A 14,254-nucleotide genomic window follows, 5' to 3' on the forward strand; every position below is an offset into this window, starting at 1 on the left:
TAGTGCCTTACAGAATGCTGAGTACATAAGAGACACTTAAATATGTTTGGTATTGGGGCACCTGGATGACTCAGTCAGTAAAGCATCCAACTTCAGCTCAGGTCATGATCTCAAAGTTCATGAGTTCGGGCCCCATGTCTGGCTCTGTGGTGACAACTCAGAGCCTGGAGCCTGCTTCCATTTCTGTGTCTCTCTGTCTCTCTGCCCCTCCCCTGCTCGTGCTCTGTCTCTGTCTCTCTGTCTCTCTCTCTCTCTCTCTCTCAAAGATAAATAATAAACGTTAAAAAAGTTAAAAAAAAAGTTTGTTATTACACAAAATTATAGTTACATTTTACTTATGTCAGAACAATTATACAAACACTTAGAAAATAAATGAACTAAATAGCCACATATCCAAATGAATATTGAGCATAGGCAGGATAGTCACTAAAATATTAAACACTTATATTAATATGTGTTATATTAATCTATGCTGTAAGAGTAACAGAATTTATTAGTCATTTGGGTTCACTTACAATATATTGTCTTAATTTAGGATTTAATGGTATAAAGCTCTTCTACCAATCCTATATTTTCAAACTACAGTGTTATTTTCCATATTTCTTAATAATAATTTTATTCCTCACTAAATATTATAACATTTATAGAAAGCCACATAATTCATTAATCATTTTATAAAACATAATCCTCATATGGCTTCATATATTAAACACATCACAAGATTCTAGAAGATATAACCTTTCTCTTCCTTCCTATCTCTTTATTTTCTTTAGTACTGTTTAGATTAGAAGTTGCCATACTATTTTAACCTTTGAATTAAAAAAAATTCCATCACAGTTCGGTGGAAATATATACTTGGTATATGGGATTAAGGAGGGAAATATTGACCTGAGAAGAATTTGTGATAAAGAAGTAGGTGAAAAGATATCAAGCATAGGGATTAGAAGTAACCAGATAAAGTAGCAAATCCAGAAGAAGCTGTACAGGTCACTCAAAACTGGTGAGCAAGGAGAAAAAGAAGTTAAGGTAATAGAGACAAACAAGGAGAAAAATCTTCAGAATTGAGATAGGGATTATATTCTATTCCCAGTGTGGTAAATGTATCTAATGGCATAGGAGTGAATGACCAAGGGAAGTTTATCTTTAACTCTACCAGGTGCAGTGGACTTGATCCACTTCTGGTGGCCCTGGGTATAGGATTACAGTTTTATAGTAATCTCTGTATAATAAAAAATATATAGGAATTTAAAAAAAATAACAGAGTGAGCCGTACATTGGGAAAGTTTATGAGAAGGAATTTAAGAATAGTATGCAATATAGACAGGAAATGATATCATGAAAGAAAAACATTTCTCTGAATAAAATTTTAAAAACTAAAGACTTACAAGCTTCTAAGAAGGAAGTATAAAATTTCTGTATCCCATTGACATACTTATTAAAACACTGACTGTCATTAAAGTTAGTGTTAAGTTGTGTACCATTTAGTAATTTTTTTGGACCCAAGTTAGTGAAGATATAGTGTAATAATGAATAAATTTATGAATAGAATTTAGTGATTCATCACTTACATATAACATCCAGTGCTCATCCCAACAAGTACCTTCCTTAATGCCCATCACCATTTAGCCCATCCTCCCACCCAACACCCCTCCAGCCACCCTCAGTTTGTTGTCTGTAATTAAGAGTCTCTTATCATTTGCATTTCTCTCTACATTTATCTTATTTTCCTTCTCTTCCCTTGTGTTCATATGGTTTGTTTCTTCAATTCCACATATGAATTAAATCATATAGTTGTCTTTCACTAACTGACTTATTTCACTTAGCATAATACATTTCAGTTCCATCCATGTTGTTGCAAATGGCAAGATTTCATTCTTTTTGATGGTTGAGTAATATGTCCATTGTGTGTGTGTGTGTGTGTGTGTGTGTGTGTGTGTGTGTTTGTATACCACCTCTTCTTTATCCCTTGATCAGTCCATGGACATTTGGGTTCTTTCTGTAATTTGGCTACTGTTGATGGAGCTAGTTGATGGTGTTAGTTGATGGTGCTAGTTAGGGTGCATTTTTTCCTATCCTTTGGATAAATACCTAGTAGTGCAACTGCTGGGTCATAGGGTAGTTGTATTTTTAATTTTTTAGGAAGCTCCATCCTGTTTTCCAGACTGGCTGCACCAGTATGCATTCCTACCAGCAGTGCAGAAGGGTTCCCCTTTTCTGATCCTTGCCAACATCTGTTGTTTCCTGAGTTATTAATTTTAGCCATTCTGACAGGTGTGAGGTTGTATCTCATTGTGGTTTTGATTTGTATGTCCCTTTTGATGAGTGATCTTGAGCATCTTTTTCTGTGTCTGTTAGCCATCTGGATGTCTTCTTTGGAAAAGTGTCTATTCAAGTCTTCTGCCCATTTATTTCCTGGATTATTTGGTTTTTGCCTGTTGAGTTTGATAAGTTCTTTGTAAATTTGGATACTAACCTTTCATCCGATAACATCATTTGCAAATATCTTCTCCTATTTGTTGGTTGCCTTTTGGCTTCATTGAGTTTTTACTTCTCTGTGCAGAAGGTTTTTATCTTGATGAAATCCCAATAGTTCATGTTTGCTTTTGTTTTACTGTCTCAGGAGACATGTCTAGTAAGAAGTTGCTGTGGCTGAGGTCAAAAAGCCTGTGTTTTCTTCTAGGATTTTGATAGTCTCCTGTCTCACATTTAGGTCTTTCATCCATTTTAAGTTTATTTTTGTGCATGATATAAGAAAGTGACTCAGGTTCATTTATCTGCATGTCTCTGTCCAGTTTTCCCAATATCACTTGTGAAGAGACATTTTCCTCAGAAGAGATTCAAAAGCGATATTCTTTTCTGTTTTGTCAAATATTAGTTGGTCATACATTTATGGGTATAGTTCTGTATTCTGTATTCTGTTCTATCTATCTATGAGTCTGTTTTTTTGCCAATATAATACTGTCTTGGTGATTACAACTTTGTAATACAGCTTGAAGTCTGGAATTGTGATGGCTCCAGCTTTGTTGTTGTTTTTTTTTCACCATTACTTTGGCTATTCAAGATCTTTTCTGGTTCCATACAAATCTTAGAATTGTTTGTTTTAGGTCTGTGAAGAATGCTGGTGTTATTTTTATAAGGATTGCATTGAATGTGTAGATATCTTTGGGTAGTATCAACATTTTAACAATATTTCTTCCAATCCAGTCCCAAACATCTGGGATATAGCAAAGGTGGTCATAAGAGGGAAGTATATGGCAATATAGGCCTTCCTAAAGAAGTAAGACCTTCCTTATGCCTAAAGATCTGGAAAAAGAACAATAAATAAAGTCCTAAAACAGCACCAGAAGGGTAAAACTAGAGCAGAAATCAATGATAGGGAAATCAAAAAACAGTAGAACAGATCAATAAGACCAGGATATGATTCTTTTAGAGAATTAACAGGATTGATAAATCTCTAGCCAGATTTATCATAAAGAAAAGGGAAAGGACCCAAATAAATAAAATCATGAATGAAAAAGGAGAGATCACAACCAACACCACAGAAATGCAAACAATAATAACAAAATATTATGAGCATTATATGCCAACAGATTGGACAGTCTAGAAGAAATGGACAGATTCCTAGAAACAGATAAGCTACCAAAACTGAAACAGGAAGAAATAGAAAACAGACCTATAACCACTAAAGAAATTGAATCACTAATAAAAAGTCTCCCATCAAATAAGAGTGCAGGGTTGGATGGCTTCCCAGGGAAATTTTATCAAACATTTAAGGAAGAGTTAATACCTATTCCTTTGAAGCTTTTCCAAAAAAAAATAGAAATGGAAGGAAAACTTCCAAACTCCTTCTATTAGGCCAGCATTAACATGATTTCAAAACCAAAGACTCCCTAAAAAGAATTATAGACCAATCACCCTGATGAACATGGATTCAAAAATTCTCAATAAGATACTAAAAAACCAAATCCAAAATACATTAAAACAATTATTCACCACAATCAAGTGGAATTTATTCCTGGGCTTCAGGGATGATTCAATATCCACAAATCAATCAACATGATATATCACATTCAAAAACGAAAGGATGGGAACCACATGATCTTCTCAATATATGCAGAAAAATCATTTGAGAAAATACAGCATCCTTTGTTCATAAATATCCTCAAGAAAGTAGGGATAGAAAGAACATACCTCAAGATCAAAAAGACCATTTTTGAAAGACTCATAGCTAATATTATCCTCAATGGGGCAAAACTCAAAGCTTTCTCCCAAAGGTCAGGAACACAACAGAGATATCCACTCTCACCACTATTGTTCAATACAGGGTTGGAAGTCCTAGCCTCAGCAATTAAGCAAAATAACGAAAAGGCATCCAAATCAGCAAGAAAGAAGTCAAACTTTCACTCTTCATAGACAACAATGATACTGTACATGGAAAACCCAAAAGATTCCTATTAGAACTACTAAAACTATGAGAACTAGTACATTAATTCAGCAAAATCACATATAAAATCAACATACAGAAATTTGTTGCATTTCTATACACTAATAATGAAGCAGCAGACAGAGAAATCAAGGAATTGATCCCATTTTTAATTGCCCCCAAAACCATAAAATACCTAGGAATAAACCTAACCAGAGAGGTAAAAGATCTGTCTGCTGAAAACTATTGAAAGCTTATGAAAGAAACTGAAGAAGAGACAAAGAAATGTAGAAATACTGTAAGAACTGAAACTCACTCTTGCCTAGTCTAGGCCATAACATGGCTGCTTGAAGTAGAGTTAAGGAAATCAGGGAGCAGGAATGGAAGGCAGAAGTTCTCATTCCTTGGATCCAGGTAGGAGAGTCAGAGCTACAAATAAACCCACTGTTTGGTCTGTTTTCTTTGCCACTATCACATTCACATGGCTTCACCTGGAAGGTGAGGGGAAGACAAAGATTCAATTTAAGGCAATATCGGTTGCTATTGTATACAGTATTCAGAATTTCTTTGTAAAACTGTTTCTAAAACAATAAAAGAAACTAAACCAAATAGATAAGTAAATGACATATATAATGTTTGGTTGCTTTCTCCCAAACACATCCTATCAATTGTTTTTACTCATGAAAATAGCCTTACTTCCAGTAGGGGGATTCTTCTAAATCTTGGACAAGGAAGACAAAGTCATTAATTTTTAAATGATATAATTTGGAACATGATAAGAAGCGAAAGAATTGGGAATAATGCTTCTTAACTAAATTATTTTCTTTCAATGTAGGTAAGATTTCATTACACTGAAGCTCAAACCCATCAATCATGCATAAAAAGTCAGTTACAAATGAAGAGTTTATCGTATTTAAGCTCATATATACTTGAGGAACGATGTGGTTATTGAAGCAGTTTAACAGATTTCTCTTTGTGAAAGAATATAAGCATTAAGTTTGTATTTTCAATGTGCACAGCAAATATTATAAAACACTCTTTGAATTAAATAGGTGGCATGGAAAGGCAATGTTTACCGTCTTTTTTTTTATAGCTATCAGTCAGCTCATGTTAGGAAATATCAGTTTAAGCAATGATTACCATTTATTATGAGTCAATCATTAACCAGTGTGTGAAAAATATTCTCCCATAAAATAAAATCTGAATATTACTTCTGATCTTTTCATGAAAAGGTGATTCAATTTTTAAAAACATATACACATTTCATTCAGAGAATCTTTACTGTCAAGTGAAAGTAAACATTTGTCTTTAGCCAAATAAGAGAAATTAACAGAAACTCTTTAGTTTTTATTCTTTTTTAAAAATTTTGTTAATGTTTATTTTTGAGAGAGAAGGAGAGAGAGACAGAGAGATAGAGAAAGTGCACACAAGTGGGGGAGGGGCAGAGAGAGAGGAAGACACAGAAAGTGAAGCAGGCCTCAGGTTCTGAGCTGTCAGTGCAGAGCCAAACGTGGGCCTCAAACTCACTAACTTGAGATCATGTCCTGAGCCGAATTCACACACTCAACCTGACTGAGCCACCAAGGTGCACCAACAGAAACTTTTTAAACAGTTCCAATACAATGGTTAATGTTTGTTTTTTTTAAAAAAAAAAAAAGTTTTCTTAAAACAGACAAGTCTTGCATGTACAAAACGTAACATTATTCCATTAATTTTCACTAATCCAAGATCCTCATGAAGTCACTATAAATTACATTAAAAAATTCTGAATGGAAACCCCCATACACACAGACACATAAACATACACATATTTTTTGGAGTAAATTATTTTCAGGATAACTTTCCTCTAAATAACAAGTGCATATACTCAATAGTGAGAAGTGAGAATTAGGGAATTTACAGACTTAGAATTTTGAGGTTAGCTTTTGTAAATCCAAGCAAATAAGTAATCATCTTCATACATTACCACCTTTTCTTCTCTCACCTCTCAGTAAGATGTTCCAATCTTCCTCATGTAAAAATCCAGCATCATTCTATTCTATGCCCTCTTCAAGATCAATATACTTACCACTTGCACTTCACTGCAAAATCTATTGAAATAATACATATTCATTGTTTGTATTTCCTCATCTTTCAATTGATTCAGTGGACATGTAGTCCCTGCCTCTCTCTGGAAATGTCTCCTGTGGTAGTCTTATGCAATGTTCTATCTCCTGAGACCAGTGATTTCTCTTGTAAGCACCTTTGTTGACTTTTAAGTAGCAAGGAAGTGACTTAACTAAGTTATGCAACAACTCCTTCTGGATCAAAAGTTCTTTTGCCTCAAAGACAATGTTACTCTTCCTTGTTTTCTTCTTATTTTCCAGAACATTTACTATTCTTTACTGGTTTATTTTTTTATCCCAAATTACCTGGTTCTTTTTCTTATATATTTTAAAATATAGCATGCCCTATCCTCACACATCTCTGAGTATTGATTTCTGGTGTAGGCAGGCTTCCACGTTTCTCCTACAGTGCCAAGAGCCTCACACTATTTCTCTCTGCTGGGTTCCAAATAGAACCAAGGCTTCTTGACTCAGTAGAGGCAAATGAAATAGAATTGAAAGGAGCAGGAAAAGGCCTACAGTAGGGTCACCATGTTCCTAGAATCTCCTTGCTTTACTCCTTGTGAAAGTTCCCCAGGTTCCATTTCCCATTTATACTGGTTTCCTCAACTCACACACATTCCTCACATGACTCCTATTACTAAAAGAAGAGGAGGAGAAGGAGGAAGGGAAGAGGGAGAAAGAAGAGGAGGGGCAGGGAGAGGGAAAAGAAGAAGAAAGAAGCAAAAGAAGCAGAAGCATAGGTAGAAGAAGGAGGAGGAGGAGGAGGTGGAGGAGGAGGAGGAAGAGGAAGAGGAGGAAGAAGAAGAAGAAGAAGAAGAAGAAGAAGAAGCAGCAGCAGCAGGTGGAGGAGGAGGAGGAGGAGGAGAGGAAGGGAGAAGAAAAGTAGTGAAAAGCTCATAAAATACTGCCACCTCTAGTTCTCTCAAATTCCTGAATCAGTTGCTACTGATAAAAGAACAGAAAAAACAAATGGGAATAGAATTTAGTGACTCATCCCTTACATATAACACCCTGTGCTTATCGCAACGAGTGCCCTCCTTAATGCCCATCACCTGTCTAGCCCATCGCCCTGTGTTCCTTCCCTCTAGCAATCCTCAGTTTGTCCTCTATAGTCAAAAGTTTCTTTTATAGTTTGCCTCCCTGTCTATTATTTTTCTTTCCTCTGTGTTCATTCATCTGTTTTGTTTCTCAAATTCCACATTAGTGAAATCATATGGTATTTGATTTTTTTCTGACTTATTTCTCTTAGCATAATACACTCTAGCTTCATCTACATCGTTACAAATGGCAAGATTTCATTGTTTTTGATGGCTGAGTAATATTCCACTGAATGTATGTGCGTGTGTGCGTGTGTGTGCATGTGTGTGTGTGTGTATACCACCTCTTCTTTATCCATTCTTCAGTTGATGGACATTTGGGCTGTTTCCATACTTTGGCTATTGTTGATAGTGCTGCTATTAACATTTCAGTGCATGTTCCCCTTCAAATATATTTTTGTATCCTCTGGGTAAGTACCTAGTAGTGCAATTCTGGATCATAGGGTAGTTCCATTTTTAACTTTTTGAGGAAACTCCATACTGTTTTCCAGAGTGGCTGCACCAATTTGAATTCCCATTAACAGTGCAAATGGGTTCGCCTCTCTCCACATCTTCGCCAACATCTGTTGTTTCCTGTGGGGTTGATTTTAGTCATTTTGACAGTTGTGAGGTGGTATCTCATTGTAGTTTTGATTTATATTTCCCTGGTGATGAGTGATGCTGAGCATCTTTTCATGTGTCTGTTAGCCATCTATATGCCTCTTTCATAGTATTCCGTTTTAATAAGGTATTCGGTACATGCTCAGTGAATGAATGAATAGATGAAAACAAATGGAAATGATACTTTGAATGGGAAAGTAGTCTAATACAGAAGGTGATTGTCATTATTCTAAGTGGTATATAAACAAAGCCTTTCAATTCCTTTTAAAGTAGTCACCAAACATGACTCACATTTAATTCAAATAAAAGTGTCACATAAAGCAATACTATAGTTTTATCTTTGACATATCAGTTTTCATGAGATGCTAAGAATTTGACAAAATATTTAAGCATGTATATTCAACTATCAAGGAATATTTATGTAATATTGGTCAAAATTTGAAGTAAATATTCATTTTTAATGATACAGGATGGACCATCATTTTAAATAACTTATCTACTTGTAAAATAAAGTAAGATTTTCTCATAGGAATATAATTTTGCTGGGGAAGAAGTTTTTTATCAATATCCAATATTTGTAAATAGATTCTATAACTTTTTAAAAATATATTGGAGTTATACATAAAACATAAATGTATCTGAGTAGAAATCACAATAAAGGAAGAACCATCTTCCACTTTCCTATGTTGTTAATTTAGGAGAACATTCACTTATTCATCCTCTTGCCAAGAGATTAGGAAAGACTTCATTAAATAGTGGATTTGAGCTCTAGAAAGTGTCATCCACTCAGCACTATTCTTGCTGAGTCATCAAAATACACAGAGCTAAAAGCATTAATTTCCCCTTAAAAGTATTCTTGAAAGCTGTGCTGTTTCAGAAACAGAAGCAAAGTCAGCTGAAAAAGTACAGTTAAATTCACCTTTAAGTGGAAACATATTTAAAAAATCAATTTTGAGTGACATGTTTTTATTTATTATAGGACAGAATTTAATCCAACTAGGTTTTTTTTTTTTTAGGAAATTTAATATATTGCTCAATCCTGTATACCTTTCACATTGAAATGTTAGTCCTATTTTTACGGTTTCAACTGTTGGATTTAATCCTTTGTCTCAGAGGGTTTAACTAATGTATTCCAAAGCCCTGACTTGCAATATGTTGCAAGAAATAATTTTGAAAAGACAAGGCAGAGAAACCTGACAAACAAAGTTGCTCCTTGCTGCAAATTTGAAGGCTCTCCTCACCTGGTATACAGGATAATCAAAACCTGATTTATACTTATAGGAATGAACCTTTTCTAATTGACAAATTATAAGGCAACCCTTCCTATTTGCTGCAAATTCATATAAATTAAGATAAATAATACTTCTTGTCATTCTTGATTTTTTTTTTCAATTTAATGTCCTTAACAGTCTAAACCTAATTACTTTTCAGAGCATTTCTCAAAGATTTGCATTTTACATTTTATGATGGCAACAAGTGAAGCAATTTTAAATAAGTACCTCAGCATCCGAGGGAAACCAAAAGTTTACATAAGCCAACGATCACAAAATAATCATGATCATTCCCACGAGCCTGATGCTAAATGTCTCATTAATGTTAAATAATAAGATGCTGATTTCTGAAAACTCAATGCCCATCCTTTGCAGTTGATATTCATGAAATTACAGACAGAGTTTCTCAGACAGCTCTTTTGTCCAAAGAAATCACTTCAAATTTGGGAAATCTAGATACATCTAAACCCATATATAAAATATTTTAAGTAAATCTTTTGACAGTTCTCTGTTTTGACCATGATTGTGAAGGTGATTCTGTGAGTTTTGTTACACACAGTTATGACTGATACAAATGAAAAGGTGTATAGTTTGGGATTTATTTCTGTATACAAATAAACTCTTCTGTTGCTCACTTTTTTTTTGTTTATTAAACAAATCTAAATATTCAAGGGCCATCTTCCTTTTTGTTTAATGGAATAAAATCTAAGATGTTGTTTAAAATTTAGAAGTATTTATTGAAAGGTAAAATAACAAATGAGAACAGTGCAGATATTTTAGATAAGATACCTACATGACTTGGGTTTTGCCCTAGCCCATTAGTATTTTGCAAAATTCTACACTGTAAATATCTGTATTAAAAATGTGTAACCAGGGCGCCTGGTTCACTTAACCAGTTAAGTGTCTTACTTGATCTCAGCTCAAGTCTTAATCTCAGGGTCGTGAGTTCAAGCCTTGCATTGGGCTCTGCACTGGGCATGAAGCCTACTGGAAAAAAAAATAGTGCAATCTATCCCATCAAAATTCGTTTCACAAATGAAAAGAAAAAGGACTTTTGAAATCCACCTTACTTTAAGATTTGGAAACCCATCAACAGAAAATTACATTTTTTCACTTATAGAAAAAAAGTTTGGTACTATTGGAGTTTCAAAATTGCTTTACATTTTATTTTATAATTCTCTATTCTGGTTTGAATTTTTTAATTATGTTACATGGCAGCCTGTTAATCTCTTGTAAATACTATCAGTGGGAATAAAAAGTCTAATGCTGCAAATATGCTAAATTATGTTTAACTTTATTCAAACTGGAAATTATTTTATTAAGAAAGTGTTTGATAACCTTCATTTAAATTTGGAAATTTCCTTAGAGTAGGTGGTCATCATTCTGGTTCTAACTAAACTAAACAGGTTACTGTTTAGTTCTTGGTTGTAGATACGTTTTTAGCTATGTGATTCTATAATTATGAATAATATATCTATATCATATATAGATATATATATATGATATATATATACTTTCTAACTTTTATTTGTGAAAACAAAGGCATACTTATACTATAGCCTCATAATACACATATGCCAAAACCTATAATGAACTAATTATTCATCCAATAAGTCTTTGTAAAACACACTCTGTGCTAAGAGCTGTACTTAGCAATACAGGTTTTCATGGGATCAGATTGTGACTTGGTCTTCATTATGCTTATTTTGGGGGTGGTGAAATTACTATAGTTCCACCTACAAGCTTCACCTAGTTTCACCTTTCTGTTTCTTTGAGAGTCTGTGAATGTAGCTATAATCATGTCTCCAGAAACACTGCACATTTGTTCAGAACCTGTTTTCGTTTATTTCATTACTTGCCTGGAATTACATCCTTCTCAAGTTCCACTTGTTTCTGAAAAGAATTGTGCACATTGGAGAAAAAAAAGAATTGAACACATTGAGATAGCACACAATTTTACTTAATATCCTTTAACATATTTGTAACATATAAACTAAATTAGATCTTACCTTATCTTAACTAAAATCATCCCTAACTTGCGTACATTAAAATATTCTACATTTACAAAATAAGATGATGTATGTAAATTGAGATTTATGACCTACGTGTATGCCATATTTTATTAAAACTAATAATCAGTATATAAGAGAACAAGTAATCCTTGGGAAGAGGTAAGATTTGCCCTGAAGAATAACAACACAGAACTGAATTTCAAATTCTTACTTCTTCCTGCCTTAATATTTTATACTGACTCTTCTTATCCCTTTTAAAATTTTCAATCAGTGGTTTTCTCTTTCACTCTAATTTTGCAATTAATTCCTTCAATACTGCCTGTGATTAAGGATATCTGGCAAAAAAAAAAGAAAGAAAAATATGTATTAAGAGCTTAATGACCTTTTGACAGCCAAAATATACACTCCAAAAAAAGAAAGAGAAAGAGATTGAGTTAAATAATAATGGGGAGGAATTATAAACAACTAGATCTATTTTCCCAAGCAGTTATTGTACTGAAATTATAATACCTTACTTTGCAAATGACCTTTGTTAATCCTTCTTTTATAAAACCCAGAGCACTCCTTCAAATAAATGTCTTCATACACACATATATACACAATAGACCTAACTGCACAATAAAGGCTTAGTTATATCAAAAACATTTAAAATGTTAGTTACCTGGGGCGCCTGGGTGGCTTAGTCGGTTGAGCGTCCGACTTTCGCTTAGGTCATGATCTCGCGNACTCAGACCAGTCAGAGCAGAGGATGTAACACAGCTGTTCTGGTGCAGATCCAGTCGCCTATATAAGGTAACGCTTACCGTATCCTTGTATATTAATGCAAAAAATAAAAAGACCATATTTATCTCCCTACAAGTATTTTATTCCTTCTTGTAATAGAAAAATGAATTATTATATTTTTCGGTGAATTTTTCTTAATAATTATGCACCCTTGTGCCCATAAAACAGTATGTGACCAAGACTTTTCATTGTCAAGGCAGCCAGGAAAATGCTGAAAAATGTAGAAGTAAATGGTAGAACCATTGGTTTCCATTCACTGGTTGTTGATAGTGTGTACCTTAACACTAGTTCTTCTTTTAGTTCCTGAGTTAGAAACATTGGGTTAAGACACTAAAAATGCTTCATTTGCAGGAATCTAAAGCTTCTACTTCACTTATGCTATATTTTCTACAGATAAAAGCACACACAGAACAGTATGCTAATATAATCACATATAAAACATACTGTAAGAGTTTTATTTCAATATAATTATTTTGTAAAAACTTATCTTGTTAATATTTAACCCATATTTATAAGTTTATGTGTATGTAATGTATTAGCATATGTGCACATCTATAATACTTGCTAAATACAAACAACTTATTACATGTTTACAATTCTATGTCAAAGCTCATGATAAATTTAATAATTATGCAAAAAATTAGCAGAAAGCAATTTCAGGAGGAAAATATTTCTAGAATTATTTTCCTTTCTTTGCAGAAATATTACACATGGAAAATATTTTCAGTTTCAAGAATATCTGCTACATTTTATTTCTAGAAAATGTATTTCTGGTTCATGAATTTCTAATACTAAAATAATGCCATTTTAATGATAATTATGCAATTATAATAATAATAACTTCTTGTGACAGTTACTTTTTGGGTACTTTCTCTTAGGATACTATATGAATCTTTTGCATTTATTCAATCATTAAACAAATCTTTATTGAAAGTATTTGATGTAGAAGGCACTATTCTATTTACTGGAGACACATTAGTGAATAAGGATGCAGTTGGAGAGGAGTTTACTAGCAAAACAAACAAAGGAGAAGAACAAAAGCTGACCCAACCACTCAGACCAGGTGTGGTCAGAGTGTGCAGTTGCGATGAAATCTGTTCATTCATTTCACTGAAGATAGTAACTTTGTCCATTTAGCTTTTACCCACTTTTTATGGATTTTAGAGAAAGAGTATCTTCATTCTTCTATTTGTGAAAAGAACTTCATAAATTACTTTTATTAACAAAAAGTAAAAAGAAATACCTTATTAGGTATTAACTAACAAAAATTGTTACTTTTCTAATCACTGGCATTAACAGATTGAAAATGTTTACAAAAAGCTAACACATTTTCTGGATTTTAATTTTTTTAGAAGCCTATCTTCAACAGTAAACCAGATGGAATTTTTTGAAATTTACTTAATTTTGCACGATTTTCTGATTTTACAGAAAACATATGTTTCATCGGCATATTTTTAAAGTGACATATTTTATATTCACACATTTATCAGCTATCCAGCCTGACATGGAATGCATTATCATGTGGAAGAGGTCTACATTTATCTCCAAAATAGACTCTTGTGTCTCATGTAAAGATTTAATCCTTCATGAGCAAATGGAACTTGCACCTGACTGGGAGGTCATGACAATCCTTACCTTACCTTACAAAGAGCAAAGCACTAATAAAATTGTCTGTTCCTCCTTTGGCTGGATTATAGAACACAAATAATAAACCAGGAAAATATTGCCTAGTGTTGTTAATGAAAAGGTGACCAGAGTCACACATTTTCCTTCATGCTAACTGTTCATGTTCAGAAACTTTGAAATAAGACAGAAGATAAAATGAAAGGAATGTAAAATGAAAAAAGCTCAATTCTATGAGAAGGCCTCTGTGCAACATATTATTCCATAATTTTTACTCTTGTAGTTAAACTAATGTCTTTGGTTGGGGAAACAATGTCTTTCAAACACAGAAAAGCTT

At 33.4% G+C, this 14,254-nt stretch overlaps 1 long non-coding RNA gene across 1 annotated transcript in view; it reads right to left on the minus strand.

The window, feature by feature from the left end:
- LOC144237652 (uncharacterized) overlaps window positions 1-6,586 on the minus strand; it is a 147,938-nt gene extending 141,352 nt beyond the window's left edge. Inside the window, exon 1 of the long non-coding RNA XR_013336911.1 lies at window positions 6,408-6,586. This is a non-coding gene — a long non-coding RNA (uncharacterized LOC144237652). The remainder of the gene's footprint in view (window positions 1-6,407) is intronic.
- Between the last annotated feature and the right edge of the window lie 7,668 nt (window positions 6,587-14,254).

Source organism: Crocuta crocuta, unplaced genomic scaffold (genome assembly GCF_008692635.1).
Source record: "Crocuta crocuta isolate KB4526 unplaced genomic scaffold, BGI_CrCroc_1.0 scaffold235, whole genome shotgun sequence".
Classification (NCBI taxonomy): Eukaryota; Metazoa; Chordata; class Mammalia; order Carnivora; family Hyaenidae; genus Crocuta; species Crocuta crocuta.